The sequence below is a fragment of the Paramisgurnus dabryanus genome, chromosome 1 (genome assembly GCF_030506205.2).
Source record: "Paramisgurnus dabryanus chromosome 1, PD_genome_1.1, whole genome shotgun sequence".
NCBI lineage: Eukaryota > Metazoa > Chordata > Actinopteri > Cypriniformes > Cobitidae > Paramisgurnus > Paramisgurnus dabryanus.
This window is the reverse complement of record NC_133337.1, coordinates 7,743,511-7,758,570: the sequence shown is the minus strand read 5'-3', so window position 1 is coordinate 7,758,570 and position 15,060 is coordinate 7,743,511.

Below are 15,060 nucleotides of genomic sequence, written 5' to 3'. Positions count from 1 at the left end.
GGATTGTTTATTAACTGTGTTTTGCCTCCAGGTAGTGATGGGAGAAACGAAGCTTTTCGAAGCTTCGAATCAATTGAACCAATTGCTTTGAAAATTGATTCAGTTTTTCGAAGCAGTTCGAAACCCACACACGCTGGCGACCCCTGCTGGGCAAAACAGTGTATAAGCAGATGTGTCCAAACATTTTACACTTTTTTTTACAAAATAATAGCAAGATTTTTATTAAAATATGTTAAAAAAATTATTTAACTTAATTAAGACATAGTTAAAAGTGTATTATGTGTTTTTAGTTTTATTTAGGGCAAACAAATGAATAAAACTAACTACCCTTTTAATTATGCACATTTTTGTCATTAAATCTGTCTATAAACAAAAAGTAGACAACATGGCAGTGTTATTAGTCAGAAGGATGAATGTTTTATGAACTTTCATTATAAAACTGACCCGAGTTCACCTAAACTTATTAGACACTGGTCATGTGATCAACTCCCCCTAGTGGTGAAGTATCGGTTTTTCGAAACGTTTCGAAACAGTTATGACGTAATGAAGCCTCATTTGCTAAAATCACGTGACTTGGGCCAGTTTGAAACAAGCTCCGAACCACTGATTCGAAAAAAAAAATTTGTAAATGTTTCGAAGCCTCACGAAGCAGTGCTTCGAAAACGACCATCACTACCTCCAGGACTCGGTCGAGATTTTTGTGAAACCCTCGGCTCTTGCTCTCTCCTCTGGTATCTCTTGGATTACTCAGTGTGACTCCTCTTGTGGATTATTTCCTAGTGGACGAGTTGGACTTATTATCTTCTGTCAGCGAGTCACGTTTTTAGTCTGGAGCTGACTTCTCCTTTGCACTCAGTACAGTACACTTCTGTGAACATCTGTTCTCTCTCTTTATTGGCTCATCGGTGTGTCCCGTCTTTAGGCAAGATCCGATTGGGCGTTACAGTTCCCACTGACCTGGATTGTGTATTCTGTCGTGGATTGTGTATCGACTACTGACTTCCTGGGGTCCTTCATGGATTGTATTGCTACTACTGTGTTGTCCTGAGACCTTTGTGGAATGTGTTGTGCTGAGACCTGCTGTGGATTGTACTCCTTTTCTAAATAAAACACTTGCATCAGATTCCTTTCAGTCTCATTCCTGATAGGATGAACGCGCCGGCTAAAATGGAGTCTGCAAGTCAACTGAGTGGAGAATCTGTCCAAGCGACCTTAGCCCAGCAGGGGGCGAGACTGGATCAACACTCCTCCCTGCTCTCCCCAGCTTCCCACGATTTCCAGATGCTTTCTGGCCGTTTTGCCGAGATCCACAGCAGAGTGGAACAGGTGGCTCAGGCCATCGGAGGGAGAGGAGTTTCTACGTCATCTGCCGAGAGTTTGAGCGGTTCAGAACGAGAGCCCCAGATGATTAATCCTCCCACCTATGTCGGAGTTGTCAGATCTTGCAGAGCGTTCCTCTCCCAGTGCTCCCTAGTCTTCGCACTCCAGCCTCGGAAGTATGCTACTGAGGTGTTGAAGGTAGCATACGTTCTTACCCTGCTAACGGGTAGAGTGCGAGACTGGGGAATGGCGGTCTGGGAGCCCAAACATCCTTGCTGTGTTGCTCTTGAATCTTTTCGTGCCGAGATGATCAAACTGTTTGATCGTAGCGTTCAAGGCGACCTGGCAGCGGCCAAATTAATCCGTCTCACCCAGGGAAGATCCTCCATCACGGATTATGCCATTGTGTTCAGAACTCTCACCAGCGGGGTGGAATGATTCTTCACAGAAAGCTCAGTTTTTATGAGGATTAAATGAGATCAAGATGATATCGCGTCGAGGCTCGCCACAGGCAGCGGAGGGTTCGTCACTCTTTCCATCTTCTCTCTGATCCTTCGATGTGTGAGTGATAATACACCTTCACCATCCTCCTCCTCGGTAGAGCCTATGCAACTGGGCCGGCTCCGGCTTACAGCAAAGGAGAAACAACATCGTCTCACTTATGGTCTCTGTCTATACTGCGGTAAGCCGGGGCATTAAGCTCTTAACTGTCCAGCAAAAGGCTCCGCCCGCCTGTAGTCCCGGGAGTATCGGTGGGCGTTTCGCATCACAGCTCTTCTCCTGGATCACGTTCCATAGTAGGGGTCTCCATCAACTATAACAACTCTGTGTTCCATTCTCAGGCGTTGCTGGACTCCGAGGCTAGTTTTTTGGACGCTTCTCTTGCCGAGTCTTGAGGCATCCCTGCTGTACCCCTAACTGATTGTCTGTCTGCTGTAACATTAAAGGGGCAACACATGGCAGAGATCAGTCTTTTTTGTTTCTGGCAATCATCGTGAGGATTTACATTTTTTCTTGTTACATTCTTCCCAGTCACCCATCATTTTAGGGCATGACTGGTTGACTAAACATAATCCTCACGTTGATTGGCAGAATAGTCTTGTATTGTCTTGGTCACCATCTTGTCATGTATTCTTGTCTTGGTCCTGCTCTCTCTGGTTCTGTCTGTCCTGTTTTACAGATTTCTGCGGTTGACGTTTCGGGAGTCCCAGCCAATGTTCCCTCTAATTTTTTTCAGCACTGAGCAAATTCTTTTTTTTCTGAGCGCACATTTCAGTACTGTAAGCAATTCGCAACCACACGACCTGCAGAAAATAACCACGAGCCTGCGTTAACCATAGAAGATTCAAAGAGATGACAGTGTAGCTTGTAACGGGGTTTAGTGTATACACACGTACAATGTTCAATGTGGGCCTGTGTATAAATCCCAATACATGTAATTAACACTCTCTTTGAATTTACCAGGTACCTGGGTTTAGCAGATTGAACCATTCAACTCAAGCTGAAAATCAGTTCTCATATACTACAGTGCAAATAAATAAATAAATAAAATACTTGTAAAAGTGTAACACTGTTTCATTTTGTTTGTAATCCAAATTCATGATTCACTTAAATGACTTAGTTGGGTTGAATTCATGAATCAATTGATTCGGTTCAAAGGACCGTTTGTTCCTTTAAATAGTTCAAATACTTTAGTTCAAAGTCAGTGTCCTTCGAAGAAAATCCAAGAAAATACGGAAAATGAAGTTTCAGCGAATTCACGTCCTAGTAGTTGTCCGAAACAAAAAGGAAAAATATCCTCCTACCAGTTCTGATGAGTTCAAAGCACAGTTCTGGTTGGCTCGCCTTTTTGTATACACCTTCAGTATATACTTAATTGTCTCGCGTGTCCAAGATGGAGCAGGAGAACTTTACAGATGTTCGAAATTCTAACAAAAAAACCCAGCCTTGTAAAAACACAAGGCAGAACAGTAATTCATCTTCAATTCAACAGATTTCTCAATAAGCATCATGTAAACATTTCAAATAACAACCTAACTCAGGGTTTCAACCACTGATCTATATAAATGACTGGATTGCGCATGACGTCACACTTGTGAAGCCACCGCCCCGCCATGTTGGTATACCCAAACGTTCTATAGACCAATTTCGTATTTGCAAACAGAGATGACGTTTTTTGTGGGCGGAGCCAAACTGGTTGCAGAAAGTGACTGCTCCGCAGTTGAGTTGTGAAGTGTTTTAGCATTAAACCGTGATTTTTATGGATCGGGTGTTCTGTCGAAGTCTGATTCCTTTATGTTTCCCTTTAGTACAATGTTTCTTATAGCGTTTTAATCACGTTACGTTTATTTTTTTAGATAGATCAAAAGTTTAAATGGTTTGGCTACTGATATGCATGTATGTAATGTATATGTATTGTTCTTTTTTGCTAAATCAAATATTTTTACAGTCTGAATCGCTAAAGTACATGTAAAAGCAATACTATCATGTATTATATATAATAGCGTTTATTAAATATTTCATAATTTTACTGTTTTTTATTATTTCTTCCTTGATAAATTATAATTGTAACGTGATAAAAACGCTATAAGAAACACATGGAGGGAACAGACTTCGACAGAACACCGGACATCTTCTCTACTTATTTTCTATTCTAATTATTAAAAGATTTCCAGATGATTTCCTCGCTCCATTCTGTCCGTTTAAGGGCTTATTGTAATCATAAACACCTACGTTTATCTTCAAATGATGTCTTTGACGATGGTATTCTATAAAAATGAAAGCCATCTTTTTTGGCATTCTTATTCTGACACTTAACAGCACAACCGGACATTTTCCAGTGAGTTATCTTGCTCTTTTCACTCGTGTCTAATTCATTTCCACTGTTTTTCTGCAACCGCATTGCGCGCGCAGCTTGCAGTGACGTAACTGTGACGTCTACTCTAAATTGGTCTATTAAATCAATTGACGTTATCAGATTTTAATGATAAAACATCACTTTACTCGTCTTCGTTTTTATATCCGAAGTTACCCTGTACATTATTACAACACAAACGTCCTTAGCATGTAAATAATTATTTAGCCTACTGAAATTTGTACATTTTGCGTTTTAATCAGTTATTATACATTCATCTTTATTACAGTATCAGATCAGCAGACAGAGCGCAGCATATTTAGTATTAATGACAACAAACGTGCTCATTCTGAAATCTAAATAAATAATCATGCTTTGTACCGTATGTGCACGCAATAATTTGCTAGTTTTGTAATTATGTTATCTAAACTTACAAGTTACCTAAACTTATTTAGAGAAATAATGCTGACCGTCACAGTGCAGCTGAACGTCAAAAAAAACTTTATTGAAACCCGTGTCATTAACAAATGCAGCAGACACACTCACCTTAACGTTTTTTTTATAAATCCATTATCCTGCCCGATTAAAACTATAACATTGCAAATAACACCAGAATTTACAAATAATTTACGTACACATATCCTAACCTTGTGTAACTGATACGCTGTAAAAGGGGGTACATTTTGATCATGATTTTGAATGGAAGTCAATGACGCCCTCTGTCGGTTTGGTATTCACCTTATTTTCCACGACAACAAGGGCGGCGCCATTGCGCTCATTTTGTCAACGTACTTCCGGCTGCATATGATGAGCAGCTGGCTGAAGGCGACGCGTTAAACTTAAAAAGCTCACTCAAGCGCCTTTATGTTTGTTTCTTACCAATTTTAATGGACGGGGAGCCGACTGAGGAACACCCTAATCCCAAGTAATGGTTCGACTACGATGTTCCGGTAACTTTAAACCACGCCGGGTGTTGAAAAGGTGGTCAGTTTCAGGTAAGCCATCTTAGCTTAATGTGCTCTTTCGCCTAACGTTAGATTTGTGATGTCCGTTCTACGAATAAACTTAAGATCAGTAACGTTAGTTTATAAAATGCAATTATTTTGAATGATTTTCATTGCCCACCTATTTTATATTTAAGATAAGACAGCAATATATTGTAGTACATTACATTCTTACAGTAGCTCACGTGATTCATACAAGTTACAGAGATTTCAGATGCTAGGAGGTCAGTTCATTTCTCATTCAGATATTGATGATAATGACATATTAAACCAAATATTATTTAACACTGAGGTTAGAGGTTGTGTGTATAACGTTACTGTCTCTTTTTAATGCATCTCTCTCTCACACACTGTTCTGTTTAAGTGTGGGTGCCATTATATATTAATTCTCATGATGCAAGTTTTTTTTTTAAATACTAACTAATTATTTTCACAGATGCATTGATGTTTAGTGATGCAATGGACAACTGTGAGGATGATATACAATCAACATGTTCCTAAACTGTGATGCAGAAACCCAATGGGAGGATCAATCCGTCTCTGAACACAACTACACTTTAAAATCACAACTCAACCTGAAGCAACCTACATCTGATATGGGAAAACAACCTTGCAGTTTCCCGGACAGGGCTTATGCTAGTCCCAGGCTAAAATGCTTATTTGAGCTACGATAATTTAAAAACACCTTGTACTGACATACCTCAACATATATGAGTGCCATTGTTTTGTCACAAGATGTGGTTTGTTTGTAAAAACTAAAATGTCCTAATATAATTAAGGCCTAGTCCTGTAAACCCTGTCCGAGAAACTGCTTCAATGCTTCTGCTTCATGTGTTGAGCTGGCACAAATGTACATATCTCTGCTGAGAAACAACCATCTTTGTCAGCTTTACACAGGGTTGATATTGCATGCATTACACAGTCGCTAAGCACTTTACCAGTACATACACCAACAGCTTCCAGATAAACACTTGGGATCAGCTCCTGATGACTCTGATGAAGCTGTGTCTTAATTTATTGCAGGGTGGTCTTGCTGAAAAGTTTGCTGTTTCTTAGTCCATAGTTGTTTTTATAAACCTTTACAATGTGACCTGATTTTACCTGTTGTAAAGTTACATTAAACCTTCATACAGTATGTGATCAGATGTCATGCAGTGATATTAAACATTTACAATGTGATCTGTTGTGCAGTTATATTAAACATTTACAATGTGATCAGATGTTACCAGTCATGCATTTATATAAAACCTTTACAATGTGATCAGATATTGTGCAGTTATATTAAACCTTTACAATGTGATCAGATGTTGTGCAGTTATATTAAACATTTACAATGTGATCACCAGTCATGCATTTATATAAAACCTTTACAATGTGATCAGATATTGTGCAGTTATATAAAATCTTTACAATGTGATCAGATGTTACCTGTCATGCAGTTATATAAACCTTTACAGTGTGATCAGATATTATCTGAAAGGAATTTCTTTAACCATATGTGAGCTTTGTAGATTCCACTTAAAAGGATTTAAGTCTCCTGATTTGAAGGAATAACTGTTGGCAAGTTTGCAAATGAATTCTATCATGGTACATTACCACATAAAAACGAAATAGATATTGGACTGGCTAAGGTGCACATTTGCTTTAAAAAAGACGAAATCACTGTGTAAATATTGGTAAGCATAATTACTTTAATAATGTTGCTCCATCAACTCCTTCTGACACGACGGGGTAATAAATTATGTCCCATAGGTGCCGCGGCTGCTTCATATCTTCTAACCACGAGACGATTGATGGGACATTATAAGACTATCCGAGCGTCGTATCAAGTTTTCTCCGTGCTCCTAATTCAAAACATTTACAGCAGTTGCGATATTTGTCATTTAGCTAAAGTTATAGTGAACTACAAACAATCTTTTAACCACCAAACTAGCTACCGAATGCACTGTGCCATATTAGCAGCGGAAGTCGGTTGACAAAATGCGGAAGAGCGAAGAATTGAAAAGGGGCGTGGCGGAATAAGGTGAATACCAAGATGGCGGCTCGAACTCTGCACTGACTTCACCTCGCGCAGTTACGTCAAAGAGTAAAGAAGCCCAAGAGGCGAAGCTCAATAGAACGCTCCATTGCAACAGTTGCCCCCATGACGTGACGGCGCGGCCGCCATTATGGACTGAAAACTGAAGGAAAACGCCGAAAAATAACGAGAGTCAATGGCACTGAACCAACTTAACATAACAAAAACTTGGCATAACTTTTTTTTTTTTTCTGGTCGTCATATCTAAATACGAAAACAACGTGTTTATGCATGGCCTAATTATCCTTAGGAAAATAGTATTTTGGGACAAAATATTACTATAAAAGTACGATAAGACTACTATAGAAATACTATAGCGGCTCTAGGATATTATAGAGGTATTACAGAACATTACATACTTCTGTGATGTTCTAATACCTCTATAATATTTTAAAGCTGCTATGGTATTAGTCTTATCGTACTTCTATAGTATGTCCCAAATTACTATAGTATTCCTATAAGATTACTATACTATTTTGTCCCAAAATACTATAAGATTCCTATAATACTTTTTCGTAAGGGTATGTCCCCCACCGAATCGGCTTCATTAGCCTACCACTTACGGTTTGCAAAGATACAATTATAAAATTACTGCAAACCTTTAATCTATCAATATTCATGTTCTATTATGCATTTTCCTTGTTATATGAATAACAGAAGTTCATGAAATAATATATAGGCAGACACACAGTAATAAGATATTTATTCAAATGTTGATTTTGAAATGAGTGAACATCACCATATATATATGATTTGGAAAAATAAATAAATAAATTATAAATGAACATTTCTTAAGAGTTAATCTTTTACATAGAATATCACAAAAATATTAACAAGTTTTTTCAACATCTTCAGTGAAAGAGCACACAGTGAACGTTTCAATGGCAAGAACAAAAACAATCTGTGAATGTCCTATTACAGGCGGAAAGGTACAAAAAAGATGTGCAATCTAGCAAGTGCACACATGAACTATAAACAGTACTAAAATGGAGCCATAAGATCTCAGTAATTAATCAGACACCACCATCTATTGTGTGAGCATTTGTGTATGAGAAGTTTTGTTGTATTTTTTTCTTTTTGTGAGAGAAGAGGCAGTGACATAGAATGGAAGAGTGTGGAACAGTTGTGAGGCGCGCTAACGATTTCAGCAGCTTACAGTCCATAATGGCGGCCGTGGCTCCGCAGCGCCATCTACAGACTGTTACCCATAACATAACAGAGTTTCGCCTCTTGGGCTTCTATACTCTTTGGTTACGTCAAGCGTTCTATGCGCAATCCAGTCATTTATATAGATCAGTGGTTTCAACAATTATTGAACATATTGACACTTAAAATGTTATTTTTTAATCACATTTACGTTACTTGACTGTTAACTTTCAAATGTAAACAAACTAATAAAACTCATAGTTTGCTGCTAAATTTGCAACACTTATGCCATAATGTCAAGTTAATATTTAGAATATAACTCACCAAAGCATACATTTTAACTTCTTATTTAAAAGAAGAAGTTCATTCGCAGTGTTTTGATGCTCTGTGATTCTGAATCTGCCTCCGTTCTCTATTTTGCTCTCTCCTCACTCTAGCGACAGCTTTTCCAAGTAATCGCATCACTTCAGGAATCCAATAATTTGTTTTAAATCACTGTTTTGAATCACTTTTTCCTCTTAATAAATATTGTAGTTTCTTGAGATCGCCCCGTGCAGCTGCTCATCTGACTCGCTCTCACTCTGTGCTCGTGCTGGCACCTGTGTGAACTGAATGCGCTGCTACCATTGGCTCATAAAAGTGTCTGTCACCGTAGCAAGATCAGCGATTGGTTGAAAGTTTCTTCTCCTTCTAGAACACTCGCCTTCTCTCTCAATTTCAATTTTCAATTTAAAGAACTTTATTGGCATGATTGTGTCACTTACAATATTGCCAAAGCATTATACATAAAACAAGAAACATACAATAACACAATATTAACAAACATTAAGGTGCAATTAAGCTAAGGTGATGGATGAAGTACTACTGCAAAATAAAAATAAAAATAGAATCAGAGGGTATTTACAATATAAAGTAGACTTTGAAATATAAACATATGAAGTATACAAATGTACATTTATGGAGGCACATGAGAGGTAGAATTAAAGTACTGTACAAGATCAGGGCTGTAGATTATTTCTGATGGTGTGTAACTGATAAATGAATTTAGCAGCAACTGATGGGTGTCTGTCTTCCCCCAGTAACATCTTCATTTGATCTGAATCTGAAGAGCTATGAAACTCTGGTATGAGCTTTAAGATTTTGTCAAAGTGTTTTTCTCTAAGCTCTTTATATTTACCACAGTAAAGGAGAAAGTGTGTCTCTGTCTCGATCTCACCACTGTCACAATGGACACAGATTCGCTCTTCTTTTGGGAGCCATGTTTGTCTATGTCGGCCTTTCTCTATTGCCAGACTGTGATCACTGAGTCTAGCCTAGAAATCTAGACGCACCCTAGCGGCCGCAAAATATATTTGCTGCCAGGGTTTAGTCTAGGCACTCACAATACACTTAACCGGTCCAAAAACCAAAATTTGGTCAGGCCAATCACATCGTGTGTAGCGTCTGTGGGGCGGGCTTAACATGATGACGACAGAGCTGCAACGGTTCCTACAAACAGAGAATGGCTGCTGCTGCTGCTGGCGAACAGCTTTCTTTTGAAGCGGCTTTGGCCGCGACTCTGGAGGACTTAGACTTATGTTTTTCTTTGAGAGAAGAGCAAATAAACCCTACTGAAGTCCTTTTTAAGCAAGAAAGATGTGTTTGTTATGTCTCCTGATGCAAACTCGATAAATGAAACAGCAACTGACAACACTCGAAAGATACTTGAGTTGGAGCTTTACTTAACCATGTCAAACTCTCCATACAAGTGAACATTATTCTCTCGTCCTGTAGAGGGCAGTAATACTCCTCTAGTATTTACTTGCTAACACAACATCCCCCTTTTAAGTTCTGTAATTCTGAAACATTTATTCAACTTATGTTTTAACTGTCTATTGGCTATCAAACTCAATTGTTCCAACTTTTCAAAACATGAAACATTTCCTGTCTTCTTTTTCTGGTAACCGGTCTAAGGTTTCTCAATATAATGCAAAGTTCTTAAACACAGTGTAAACATAAACTTAATCCCCATTCATTGTTACTTTTCTTTTACATTCCCCAACACATTACTCAACTATGAAGGTGGGGTAGACTACCCAATCCTTCAGCTGAGTGAGGGGATTATTCTGCCCCTTGTGCCACTCAGAAAGCCTAGGATTACCTGCTAACTAGTAACAAAGTCCTTCAGGTACCCTGGCACTGTTCTCTCTCTCACTGGATACCTTCTTGGCTCAGGACTGCTGGGCTGCATATGGATAGGTCCAGCAGAACTGTGGACTGCTGTGGGTGGTTCTGCTGCAATCGTGTCAGGTGGGGTCTCAGGTGAATATTCAGATATTCCTGGAGCCACAGGTGTATTTGTAAGATGGTATCGATTGCGACGGAGCACGCCGCTAGGAGTCTCAATTAAGTAGGATCTTGGTGTGTTAGCGGGTCTCAACACTGTTCCTCTTTCTTTTGTGTCTGACACCCAGACATGATCTCCTGTATTGAGCCGAGGCAGAAGGTAAGTCTTGTGTCGTCTGTCGTAGTTCAGTTGTTGTTTCCTTTTGTTTTCCTTCTCCTCCTGTCTCAGCAGCCGCAAGTTAGTCCAACCTGGCTGGAGGGAAGATGTGATGATAGGGACAGTTGTTCTGATGCGTCTGCCCATAAGTAGCTCGGCTGGGCTGTGGCCGTTGGAGAGAGGGGTTGCTCGATAAGCCATAAGGGCTAAATATGGGTCTGACTCTTTCTGTAGCAGTCTTTTGACTGTTCTGACTGCCCGTTCGGCCTCTCCGTTGCTCTGGGGAAACCTTGGGCTTGATGTGATATGTTCAAATGTCCATTTTCTTGCAAACTGGCTAAAAAGGTCGGAAGAAAACTGGGGCCCATTGTCACTTCTTACTATAGAAGGAATCCCATGTCGAGCAAAGAACGATTTCAGATGGTCAATAATGGCTGATGATGTTGTACTAGACAGTTTAGCTACTTCCACGTAGCGGGAAAAATAATCAACCACTAAAAGATACTGGTGGTTATTCAACTCAAATAAATCTGTTCCTATGACGTCCCATGGTCTCTCTGGGAAATCTGAGGGAATCAGTGGTTCTTTATGGTGAACTCTATCTCTGGCACAGGTGTCACATGATTCAACCAGGTTCTTGAGCTGAGTGCTGAGTCCTGGCCACCATACTGATTGTCTGGCTCTCTCGCGACATTTAACAATGCCGAGATGGCCCACGTGCAGTTTCTCCAGTATCTCAGGCTGTAGTGTTTTGGGTATAACCAGTCTTTTGTTTCTGAGTAGCAGACCTTTTTCTACCGTTAGCTCTCCAGCAAACGGGGCATACTGGTGACATCTCCCGTCCAACATAAACTTGTCTGGCCAGCCTTCATGGCAGTACCACTTTACCTCTCTCAGTATCTCGTCTCTGTCTTGGTGCTCTTTTATTTCCTGCAGCCTCTTCTCTGTGGCAGGCAAGCTGTTCATAACCATGTTCACATACAAGTTGAGATCTGTTTCTAGGTAAGTGTCGGTCATTTCTTTCTGAGGTGCTCTCGATAGGACATCTGCCGTGGCCATGTTTTTCCCAGGTACGTGAGAGATTGTATATCTGTATCGCATTAACCTCATTCGTAGTCTTTGGATTCGTGGAGGTAGTTCGTCCAAGTCTTTTGAACCTAACAGCGGTACAAGTGGTTTGTGATCAGTTTCAATATGGAAGTCTATGCCCACTAGAAAGTCGGAGAAGCGTTCGCATGCCCATGTAGTAGCTAGGGCCTCCTTCTCGATCTGGGCATATCTTCTTTCTGTGTCACTAAGGGCACGTGAAGCATATGCCACTGGCTTCAGAGTGTGGTCCCCTTGCTGTTGTAGTAGGACAGCTCCCAGTGCATATGAAGACGAATCGGCCGACACAACTGTATGTGCTTGAGTACTGTACAATGCCATAACGGGTGTGGTGCTCAGCTCATTCTTGATGTGGTCAAATGCCTGCTGCTGGGCGTGTCCCCACGTCCACATGTTTCTTACACGCAGAAGATCTCGCAGCGGCTGTGTCTTCGCTGCCAACTGAGGTATGTATTTCCCGAGGTGATTCACCATGCCTAGGAAACGTCTCACACCGCTGATATCACTTGGTTCTTCCATAGCGGTGACAGCTTTCACTTTATTCGGGTCTGCCCGCACGCCCTCGGCATCAATGATTTGACCTAGAAATTTCACTGAGTTTTTTGAGAATTCACATTTTTCTGTTTTTAATGTGACTCCGTTCTCCTCTAGTCTTTTCAACACTTTCCAAAGACGCTCATCATGACGTGCCTTTGTCTCTGCGTACACTAGAACATCATCCATCTGACATACTACACCCTCCAAGCCTTCCAGTATACGGGACATCCTTCGCTGGAAGTGCTCTGGTGCCGATGAAATGCCAAAACACAGGCGGTTAAAACAGTACCGCCCGAATGGTGTAATGAACGTGGTTAGTAGTCTGGAGTCTTCAGAGAGGGGGATTTGCCAAAATCCGGAATTAGCATCCATCTTTGAAAAAACTTTGGCTCCCTCTAGCTGCCCTAAGGTGTGTTCTACTGAAGGCAGCATGTGTTTTTCTCTCTGCACTGACTGGTTCAGCTTCGTCAAGTCTACACAAATGCGGACCTCACTGTTTGGCTTTGGAACCGGAACCATGCCAGCACACCAGTCAGTAGGTTGTTCGACTTTAGAAATAACACCTAGATCTTCCATGCGTTTCAACTCCTGTTTGACATTAGACATGAGTGGCAGTGGTATGCGTCTTGGGGTTGAAAGGGAGTAGGGTTTTGCACCTGGTTTGAGTTTAATTTTGTATTCCCCATTTATCATTCCCAGACCGCTGAACAACTGTGGGAACTGCTCAGTCACCGTCTCTGGGCAGAAAGTGGCATCAATTCTAGCAACAAGTCCCAGTGCTATGCTTGCAGTGCGGCCTAATAATCCTGACTTCAACCCTGATACAACATACACATCTTGCAGGCTGTTTTTTTGGCGACTGCTTGTCAGTGTGGCAGTGAATTTCCCTTTAACTGAGAGACGATTCATTCCTGCTCCGTATAAGACTTTGTCTGTCAACTGTAATGATGGGAAGTCTTTACATGCGGTGTACTCTGTTTCCGGAATGACCGTAACATCTGCTCCTGTGTCTATTTTTAGCTGTGTGCTATGATCATTAATTTTTACTTCTGTAATCCATTCATTTTCTGAGTTCTCCGAGTTAACTAACCCCAAATATGCTGTATCCTCATCATCAGTTGATTCATCCGGTTTGATTTCTATTTCTCCTACTACTCTGTTCCTGCATACTCTTGCAAAGTGCCCCCTCTTGTGACAATTGTTGCAATTTTCCTCTCTCGCTGGACATTGTTGTTTTCTATGAGCAGGTGCTCTCCCGCATCTGTTGCATGCGTTGTCTTTCTCTATTGCTAGCTGTTGTTTTGGAGTAAAAGTTTTAGCCTGTGTACGCGGTCTGTCTTGGATTTTTCTGTATGTTTTCTGATAGAAACGAACACTGTCTACATTTGTGCCAGCTTCAGCTTTGAAGTTAGTTTTCATGAGCTCCTGCTGTTTCTTTACTTGCTCGCTCTGTCGTGCACGAGTGACTGCCTTTTCTAGTGTTAGCTCAGCATCCATTTGAAGTTGTTCTGCTAACTTTTTATCTCGTAACCCCACAACAAGTCTGTCGCGTATCATCTCGTCATGTAAGGCTCCGTAGCCACAGTGTTCTGCTAAACAATAAAGCGCAGTGATAAAATTGTCTGTTGTTTCTCCGTTTTCTTGGTGTCTTTGGTTGAACTTTGCACGTTCAAAAATCACATTTCTTCTCACTACGAAATGGTTTTCGAGTCGGTTCATTACAACTGCATAGTCTGTCTGCTCTTCTTCTGTTAGAGCGAGAGACGTTATAACGTCCTCGACATCCTCTCCCATAGTGTATATTAAGGTGTTTACCTGATTTTCACCCGGCTGTGCGTCTAGCCGTGATGCTATCCGATATCTTTCAAACCTTTTTCTCCACCTGGGCCATTCCTCTGGCTTCGAAACGTCAAATTTTTGTGGTGGGGGAATTTGTAACCGCTCCATATTCCTCACTTCCATCTTCCGGTAGGCTAGTTCGCACGCTGTTTCTTTTCAAATCGTCTTAAAGTTAGACCGAATTGTGTCTGTCTGTTTCTAACACACTTCTGACACCATGTTATGTCTCCTGATGCAAACTCGATAAATGAAACAGCAACTGACAACACTCGAAAGATACTTGAGTTGGAGCTTTACTTAACCATGTCAAACTCTCCATACAAGTGAACATTATTCTCTCGTCCTGTAGAGGGCAGTAATACTCCTCTAGTATTTACTTGCTAACACAACAGTGTTTGGAGTTTTGCCGACTGGTTACGGTAACTACGTCACCTTCTTCGTTGCTCTGATCCGTCATAGCGCTATCCTATTGCGTGCAGAGGCATTTTGAGGGACAACCTTATATCCCGCCCCTTGCATTGAGCCGTTTGTGTGAAGAGTTGCCAGACCTTACATCTTGATGTAGGTCTGGCTAACCAGGCTACACTGAGTCTGTATTTAGTGAGGATTCGTCTCTGCTTTACATCTCTAACTGTGGAGAGATATTCTGACAGACTGTATTTTCTGTTTAGTGCCCGATAACATTCTAGTTTGC